Below are 10,066 nucleotides of genomic sequence, written 5' to 3'. Positions count from 1 at the left end.
CTTTCTGGTATCCCCATTATTTCGATATTATTACAGTTCATGTTGTCTTGCACTTCTTTTAATCCCTCTTCATTCTTTCTGAGCCTCTTTTCCTTTTCTTGCTCTTTCTGGTGTTTTTTTCTGCTTTGTCCTGTAGCTTGCTGACCTGATCTTCTGCTTCATCTATCCTGTTTTTGATTCCTTCTACTGTGTTCCTCAGTTCAGATGTTATATTCTTCATTTACTCTTGGCTGTTGTTGATAGTTTCTATTTTCTTTTTCACGTTGATATAGTTGCGGTGAATTCATGGTAGTTTCACTGTAGTTTTTGGTAATTTGTTGTGAGCTCAAGAAGCTTTCTGATAACCATTGCTTTGAACTCAATATCTGATAGTTGACTTGCCTCTATTTCATTTAGCATTCTTTCTGAGGTTTCCTCCTTTTTTTCATTTGGGGATTCTTTCATTGTCTTCCCTTTGTTTGTGAGACTCTTCTCATTGGCCTCAGCTTGTTAAATTTATCTGTTCTGACTCCATGGGTTTACGATGTGAGATTCTGTGGTAGAATAATTGTGCCATTCAGTGATGCAGTCTCCTTCGAGTATCCTGATATTCACCACTTCTACCTACACTTTTCTGTGATTGGTGGAAGGGTAAGGCAAAATGGTTTTAAACAGCAAGGGAGTATTGTGTGCTATTTACAGTAGCAGCTGGTAAAGAAGAGATAGGGGATCCTTTGGCTATGTGTAGTGTTATCTGTGATAACTCAAATAGTCACTTTTTAGAAAGGATGGAAAGAAAGTAAGACTTTTGTTGGGGAGGGAAGGTTGGTGAGTTGTATCTAGAATGCAGTGAGGTTGTGGGAGGTCAGATTCTGAGGTAAGGTGAGAGTAAAGGATAGTAAGTAGGCATAGTGTGTGAGAGAACAGAGTTAACCACTATAGTAACAGAGTTCAGGAAATTGTGAAGTGGGCTAAGATCTACGAGGGGGTGTTGTGTAGTATTTACAATAGTATGGAGCAGCTATTATTTATGATAATATTAGAGCAACAGTCATATGACAGAATTTATGAGATCTAGATACCAAGAATAGGGAGTATTGGACCTTCAGTGGTGTTCTAATGGAACACAGGTAAAGTGAAGGACAGTAAATTAGCAGTACACTGTGAATGAGAGAACAGGGGAAACCTGTCAAACAATACAACATAACCAGCCAAAGAAGACTAAACAGAAAGAAGAGGGATACAAAAATATTACTCAAATAAAAGATGTAAGAATAATGTAAAAACAATAATACAAATTTGCAATAACTTGCAGGTTCTATGTAATAGCAAAGTGAAATTTGTCTCTCTGCCTCAGCTGTTGGTGTGCTTCCTCTTTGGGTCCAACTCCGGTCTTTTCACAGTTTCTTGTTTTTTGTCTCATTTGTGGGTGCTTCCAAAAAAAAAGCAGACTAAGGAAGGTAGAAGACATAAAATTGGAAAGAAAGGAGGAAGGAATAGATGAAGAAAGAAGGAAAGAGAATCAAAAGGAATTGAGAGATAAAAAATTAAAAAATAACTTTAGAAACATCAAACACACAAACAAAAAACCAAAACATAAAACAACAACAACAAAAAAACCTCTTGCTGGTTTCAAAGTGTTCAAACTAGTTTTTCTGCTCTTGCTGGCTGCAGCAGGCTGAGGGGTGGGTTTACCGGGGCAGGCTCTGTGTCTCCTGAGGAGTGCCCACTCACTCAGCATCCACCTGTGCTGTTTCTGGGTCTCCTGAGGCGTGCACATTCTCTCCGGGTCCACGGGTGTGGTCCCTGGGTGTTTCACAAAACTCTCTCTCCCCAGGTTTCTGGTGGGTGCAGGTGCCCATTCATGCCACCTCCGGTTTCACGGGCTCTGGCACACACTCTTTCCTGGGCTATGCATAGGTTCTCACAGCCCCTGTGTGTTTGCCACTCAGACATTACTCCCCTCTCTGCGACTTCAAGCAACCAGGTCTCTCCCAGTGCTGCTCAAACCCTGCTTGGCCCAGGAGGGAGTGCCCATCCAGCTCTCTCCCAAGATCCCTGTGGCCCAGCCCAGCGACTTCGGGCCTGGGGCCGCAGCCTCCCTGGTTCCTGCACTGATCTCTGGGCCCTTATTGTTCTGAAGCACTGTCCTTACCATCTGGTTTTTCAATGTCCGCTATAATTCTTGATCTCCTATTTTCATATGTGCTGTTGTGCCGTTGGCTGTCTGCTCTGTTCCTCCGTAGATCAGCCAGGTTTCTGTCCCGTGTGTAGGGGGAAGTGAAATATGCTCCCTCTCACCTAGCTGCCATCTTCTCTCTCCTCTATCTTCGTAATTTTTAAAAACTAAAAGGAAAAGTCAAAACCAGTAAAAACAAACTGAATAAAAGAAAGTTACACCCTGGCTAGTGTAGCTCAGTGGATTGAGCATGAGCCTGCGAATCACATGATTGCAGTTTGATTCCCAGTCAGGGCACATGCCTGGGTTGCAGGCCAGTTCCCGGCAGGGGAAATACCAGAGGCAACCATACATTGATATTTCTCTCCCTCTCCCTTTCCCTTCCCCTCTAAAAGATAAATAAATAAAATCTAAAAAAAAGAAAATTAAAATTATCCCTAAGAACATTTAAAAGAAATTCTAATCCTTTTTCAATGTTTCTTATGATTGAGTTTGTATAGTTTACTCTTTAATCTATCTTATGTTTCTTTTTCTGTATATTACAAGATGTGAATCTAAATTGTTCTTTCTTGATTATTAAATAATTATTCTAATACCAATAATTAAATATTCTTTTCACATTCCCATTGTGATGGTTATCAGTAACCCATCATCCTTGAGAAATCATCTTCATATCTCCATGTTGGTTTTCTCTCTATCAATAAAAGGGAAGCCTCTCACACAAGAGTACTATGGTAATAACTAAATATCTGCCTATAATATAAAAAGATACAATGTAATATCTAAAAACATCCTTTTTGTACAGCAAAATTCCATCAGAACACAGATTATTAGGGCCTGCATTCAGATATACCATTTGGCAAGTAATAATACATGGTATGGGCACACAGCCTTAGAGTTTATAAAGCACTTTCACTCCAATTATTTCATTTATCTTTACAACAAATCTATGAGATAGTGTTCACCTTTGTATTGGTCAGAATCTTATAGGTTATGCTGAGGTAACAAAGAACCCCAGAATTTCAGTGGCTTAAACCAATAAAAAAAAGATATATCCTCGTTCTTCATGTTTATTGCTTGTAAGTGGAGGACTCTGTTCATGTTATGTTCACATAGAAACCCAACCCAATGGAAGCATTACTAATTGGAATGTTGTCTGGGAGTAGGGGAAAGAGAAGGCAAAAAATCAGTTGTGATCTCTTCACCCCAAAGTGATACATATCACTTCTACTCATATATCATTGGTCAGAATGAGTCAAAGGCCACAGTTAACTTCAAAGGGGCAAAGATGTCTAATATCCCTATATCACTGAAAGTAGAAAGGAAGTGAATAGTAATGAATGGTAGTAATATATAGTAAAGCCTAACTTTACAGGGAGAAATCCAAAAGTCAGAGAAATGACATGTTGAGGGAAGCTATTTAGAATTGTGGACTGAGCTTGCAATAAATTATTTTTAGCTGTTGTTACTATGAAAAAGCATGCTTTCAGTTGAAAAAAGGGTTTTCAGATTGAGAATATGAAAACTCAGGGTTTGGGTTTTCAAAGCTAATGGGAAAAGGAAAGAATGGTGGAGGCTTTCTGTGCCACCTGGAAGCTGAGAGACAGTCAGAACTTTGATGAGTACATGAAAGATCTTGGTGTAGGCTTTGCCAGTAGGCAGGTGGACAATGTGACTAAACCAACAGTGATTGTCAGTCAGGAGGGAGACAAAGTGGTGATCAGGACTCAAAGTACATTTGAGAACAGAGAAATTAGTTTTCATCTGGGAGAAGAGTTTGATGAAACCACCATAGATGACAGAAACTGTAAGTCTGTTGTTAGTCTGAATGGAGATAAACTTGTTCATGTACAGAAATGGGATGGCAAGAAACACATTTTGTAAGAAAAATTTAGGATGGCAAAAATGGTTATGACTCTTACTTTTGGTAATATCGTTCTTGATCTGGGTCTGGAGAAGCTCTACAATTTTTCTGTTACTCAAGTCTCAGAACTATCCTGTTACTACAACATGGCTGATCACTAGTTAGAAGATTATCCTTGGTGTGGAGGTAGAAAATGGTAAAAAACTTGTTTTAGAGCACATTGGAAAGATGGCCACGGAGCAGGATGGACTGGATTCCACTTCCCCATACACCTGGGAGAAAAACCTGATCGATCAATGGAGGAACAGAGCAAACAGCCAACAGTACCCCAGAATATATGAAACTAAGAGACCAGAAATTGTAGCGGACACTGAAAAACCAGACGTTAAGGAGACAGCTGCAGGACAATGAAGTCCCAGGGGCCAGTGCAGAGACAGGGGTGGTGGCAGCTTGGGCCAGCGCCAGGCGCCCAGTGCCAGGTCAACCACAGACCCTTTGGGAGCCTCGGGCCTGCGTCAGGGTCCTTGGGAGAGAACCAGGTCATCTGCACCCTCCTTCCCCGGCCAAGCATGGTTGGAGTAACACCGGGAGAGACCTGGTTGCTTGAAGTTACAGAGAGGAGAATAAGGACAAAGAGGCAAATGGTCAAGGGCCGTGATCACCCACAGAGTCTGTGGTCACCAGCTTGGGAGAGTTGAGAGCCCCGCAGTGAGGAGCGCTGACCCAGATAGTCACTGGTCTGGCTGAAGAATTGGGCTGTACTGAGAGGCAGGCTTGAGTGGGAGGAATTTCCGAAAAGGTAAAACTGGGGGATTCTCCTGTGACAGCCACTCAGCCTACTCCCAATCCAGCCAGGCAAAAGGCCCTGCATCCCCCCCATAGCACTGGGAAGGGTTCCTGGCCAAGCCCGCAGGACCCAGGCAGCCTGGCAGGGCGCACCCACACCCCAGCCCATGGCAACAGCCCTCCAGGGAAAGAGCACTCTGAAGAATACCTGGATCCCCTGTGTTGGGTCAAGGAGGAGAAGTGCCAGACTAGCTCTTGGGAGAGTGCTCACGAGACTTGCTGAGTATACATTGGGAAGGGAGAAAGGCCACACCAATCACCCCTGTGCCTGATTCAGCCAGCGAAACCAGAAAAACTGGTTTGGCCAGTTTGAAACCAACAAGAGGTGTCTTGTTTGGTTCTGTGTGTGTGTGTGTGTTTGTTTGTTTGTTTGTTAAGTGATCTTTTATTTTTTTAATTTTTATTATTGTTTATCTTTCAATACCTTTTCCTCTCTTTCCTTCTTTCTTGTGTTACTCCTCCTTCCTTTCTTTTATCTCTTCTTCCTCACTTCACTTGCCTTTTTTTTAAATACCCACAAATACAACAAAAAAATTGGAACCATGAAAGGACCAAAGTTAGACTGAAAGAGGGGGCATCCCACCAGTTGGGACAGTAAGACAAATTTCACTTTACTATAGTAGAGAAACTACAAGTTACTGCATATTTATATTGTTATTTTTATTATGCTTACATCTTTTATTTTAATAGCATCTTTATATTCCTCCTCTTTCTGTATAGTGTTCTTTGCCTTGGCTGGTTATATTGTACCATCTGACAGGTTTCCCCTGTTCTCTCTTCCACAGGGTATTGCTAATTCACTAACCTTCACGTCACTTGTATTCCTTTAGCACACTACTCAAAGTTCTATACCCCCTCTTTATGTTATCCAGATCACATAGATTCTGTCATATGATTGTTGCTCTAATATTATCATAAATAATAGCTATTCTATACAATTGTAAATACTTCACAACACCCCTCCCAAATCTTAGCTCACTTCACACTTTCCTGAAATCTATTACTGTAGTGGTTAACTCTATTCTCTCACACACTACACCTATTTACTATCCTTTACTCTCACCTTACCTCAGAATCTGACCTCCCACAACCTCACTACTTTTTAGATCCAACTAACCATCCTTCCCTCCCCAACAAGAGTCTTATCTTCTTTCCATTCTTTCTAAAAAGTGGCTAGTTGGATTGAAGATTACAGTTAACACTACACATAGACAAAAGATCTTCTGTCTCTTCTCTACTGGCTGCTACTGTAAATATCATAGAATAGTCTCCTGTTGTCATAAACCATTTTGCCTTTCCCTCCAACTGATCACAAAAAAGGTGTAAGTGGTGAACAACAGGATACATACGGGAAGAGAAAACCCAACAACAAAGGAACCACCAACAGATAACAACCAAAGAAGGTGAAGGAGGGAGTGGAAACCATACAAACCTCAATCCAAGACCTATCTGGAAATACAACCAAATAGTGGAGAAAATACCCAGTACAAACAACTGTACAAGAGCAAAAGAGAATCCTCAAAACCTTGTACACACTGAAGAACTAGCTTCAACACAACCTATCCTCACCAGCACAACAAATTACAACAGGTGGTGGACAGAGGGACGGACCATCAGTTAACCACCTGGTGGGGAGGACCCAGAAAAAGAAAGACCCCAAAACAATTAAAACACTAAGACAAACACAGTCCCAACTTCAAGGACAGCCCAAGGCCAGTGAGCTTGGAGGATGAAGTAGAGTACACCACTGAATCTCACAGGTATTCTACCATGTAAGTCCACACCATAAACCTAGGGAGCCAGAACAAATCATTTTAAGAAGCTGAAGCATCTTAATAAAAACAGTCTCCCAAACAATGGAAAGACAAAGAAACAACCCCAAACAAAAGGAGAGAAGGAAGCTTCAGATGAATGCTAAATGAAATAGATGCAAGTCAGCTATCAGATATAAAATTCAAAGCACTGGTTATCAGGAAGTTCAAAGAGCTCACAATGAGCTACCAGAAACTACAGGGGAACTACAATGAACTAACTGTAACTATTTCAATATGAAAAAGGAAATAGAAACGATCAGCAAGGGCCAAGAGGAAACGAAGAATACAATTTCGGAAATGAAGTACACAATAGCAGGAATCAAAAGCAAGATGGATGAAGTGGAAGATCGGATCAGCAAGTTGGAGGACAAAGTAGAAAAAAACTCCCAGAAAGAGCAAGAAAAGGAAAAGAGGCTCATAGAGAATGAACAAAGATTGAGAGAAATACAAGACAATATGAAACGTAATAGTATCTGAATAATAGAGATACCAGAAGGAGAAGAAGAGGAAGGGATAGAAAACCTATTTGAAAAAGTAATGAGGGAAAACTTACCTAATTTGATGGGGAAAAAAAGTCACGAAAATCCAGGAAACAAAGAGAGTCCCAATCAAGAGGAACCCAAAGAGTCCCACTTCAAGACATCATCATTAAAATGGGAAAATTCCAAGACAAAGAGAGAATCTTAAAGGCAACAAGAAAGAAAAAGGAAGAAACATACAAGGGGACCCCAATAAGGTTAGCAACTGACTTCTCAGTGGAAACACCCCAAGCAAGAAGAGAATGGCAAGAAATATTCAAGAAATGACAACCAGAGGCCTGCAGACAAGGCTACATTATCCACAAGGCTCTCAATCAAGATAGAAGGCCAAATAAAGAGCTTTCAAGATGAAAGCAGTTTAAAAGATTACACCTCCACCGAACCAGCTCTACAGGAATTACTAAAAGGGCTACTTTAAGGAAAGGAAGGAAAAGAGAGAGACGGAGAGGAACACAAGTACACAACTGGCAATGAATAAGTACCTTTCAATAATAACCTTAAACGTAAATGGATTAATGCACCAATTAAAAGACATAGAATAGCTGAATGGATAAGAAAGCATCATCCACACATATGCTGCCTACAAGAGACCCACCTCAGGACAAAAGACATACACAGACTAAAAGTGAAGAGCTGAAAAAAATTTTCCAAGCAAATGGATAGGAAAAACAAAGCCACGGTAGCAATACTCATATCAGACAAAATAGACTTCACAAAAAAGGGCCATAAAGAGAGACCCAGAAGGTTACTTTGTAATACTCAAGGGAAGAATCCACCAAGGAGACATAAATATTGTAAATATACATACACTCAACATAGGAACATCCAAATATATAAAGAAAATCGTGGAGGACTTCAAGAAAGATATTGACAGCAACACAATTATAGTAGGGTATTTTAACAACCCACTGTCAAAAAATGGACAGATCTTCCAGACAAAATATCAACAAAGATACTGTGTCATTGAACAATGCCCTACATGAAATGGACTTAACTGATATATAGAGAGCCCTCCATCCCAAAGAAGCTAAATACACATTCTTTTCAAATGCACATGGAACATTTTCAAAGATAGACCACATCATAGGATGCAAAACGAGCCTCAACAAATTCAAGAAAATTCAAATTGTACCAAGCATTTTCTCTGACCACAGGCGACTGAAACTGGAAACCAACCCCAAGGAAAAAGACACAAAACACTCAAAATCATGGAGACTGAATAGCATGTGATTAAACAAGGATGGGTCAGGAAGGAAATTAGGGAAGAAATCAAAAAGTTTCAGGAAACAAATGAATACAAACTCACAAAAACTAAAAACTTATGGGACACGGGGAAAGCAGCCCTGAGAAGGAAGTTCATAGCAATACAGGCCTAATTGAAAAAGATAGGAACATTTCAAACAAACAACTTCACCCTGTCCCTACAAGAACTCGAAGAACAACAACAAAGACAGCCCAGAGCTAGTCGAAGAAGCAAATAACCAAGATCAGAGCAGAATTAAAGGGCATACAGGTGAAAAGCAAAATTCTAAGGATCAATGAATCCAAAAGCTGGTTTTATGAGAAGATGAACAAAATTGATAAGCCTTTAAGCAGGCTCATCAAGAAAAATAGAGAGAGAACCCAAATAAACACAATCAGAAATGAAAGAGGAGAAATTACAACTGACACCACAGAAATACAAAGGATTGTAAGAAATTACTATGAAGAGCTGTATGTCAAGAAATTTGAAAACCTAGGTGAAATGGACAAATTTTTAGAAAAATATAATCTTCCAAACAGAATGGAGCAAAGGTAGAAAGCCTAAGCAGACTAATAAAAGCAGACGAAACTGAAGCAGTAAGCAGAAAGCTTCTGCCACACAAAAGCCATGGACCACATGGTTTCACAGTAGAATTCTACAAAGCATTTAAGAAAGAGCAAACTTCCATGTTTTACAAATGATTCCAAAATATTGAAGAAGATGGAAGACTCCCAAACTCTTTTTATCAAGCCAGCATTATCCTAATACCAAAACCAGATAAAGAAACAACAACATAAAGAGAACTTCAGTCCAATATTGCTGAAATATGGATGCTAAAATCCTCAGCAAAATATTGGCAAACCATGTACAACAATACAGTAAAAAGGTCATACACCATGACCAAGAGAAATTCATTCCAGGAATGCAAAGATGATTCAATATTCAGAAATCAGTAAATGTAATACACCACAAAAATAAAAGCAAGACAAAAATTCCATGATCATGTCAATAGATGTGGAAAAAGCTTTTGAGAAGGTAGAGCACTGATTTATGATACAAACACTCTGAAAAGTGGGAATAGAGGGAGCATTCCTCAATATAGTAAAGGTGATATATGACAGACCACAGGCAACATCATACTCAATGGGCAAAACTAAAAGCTTTTCCACTAAGATCAGGAACAAGACAAGTTTGTCCACTTTCACCACTTCTATTCCATATAGTATTGGGAGTTTCAGCCACAGTGATCAGACAAGAAAAGGAAATAAAAGGCATGCAAATCAGAAAGGAAGAAACAAAACTGTCATTGTTTGCAGATGACATGATAGTATACATGGAAAATCGTATAGACTCTACACAAAAACTGCTTGACCTAATAAATGAATTTGGCAAAACAGCAGGATAAAAAGTCAATATCCAGAAATCAAAGGCATTTTTGTATACCAACAATGAAACAGCAGAAGCAGAAATCAAGAAAAAAATCCCAATCAGTATAGCAAAAAGAAAAATAAAATACGTAGGAATAACCCTAACCAAGGAGGTAAAAGACATGTATGCAGAAAAGTATACAACACTGAAGAAAGAAATCAAGAAAGACACAAA

General features: G+C 39.7%; 1 pseudogene; it reads left to right on the top strand.

Moving 5' to 3' along the window:
- The first annotated feature begins 3,701 nt into the window (after positions 1-3,701).
- On the top strand, positions 3,702-4,183 carry LOC118981033 (fatty acid-binding protein, brain-like; annotated as a pseudogene).
- Positions 4,184-10,066: the final 5,883 nt, after the last annotated feature.

Source organism: Sturnira hondurensis, unplaced genomic scaffold (genome assembly GCF_014824575.4).
Source record: "Sturnira hondurensis isolate 20B ecotype Veracruz unplaced genomic scaffold, ASM1482457v3 Scaffold0023420, whole genome shotgun sequence".
In the NCBI taxonomy this organism is placed as follows: domain Eukaryota; kingdom Metazoa; phylum Chordata; class Mammalia; order Chiroptera; family Phyllostomidae; genus Sturnira; species Sturnira hondurensis.
Note: the sequence above shows the minus strand (reverse complement) of the source record. Positions and strands in the feature narration are given on the sequence as shown.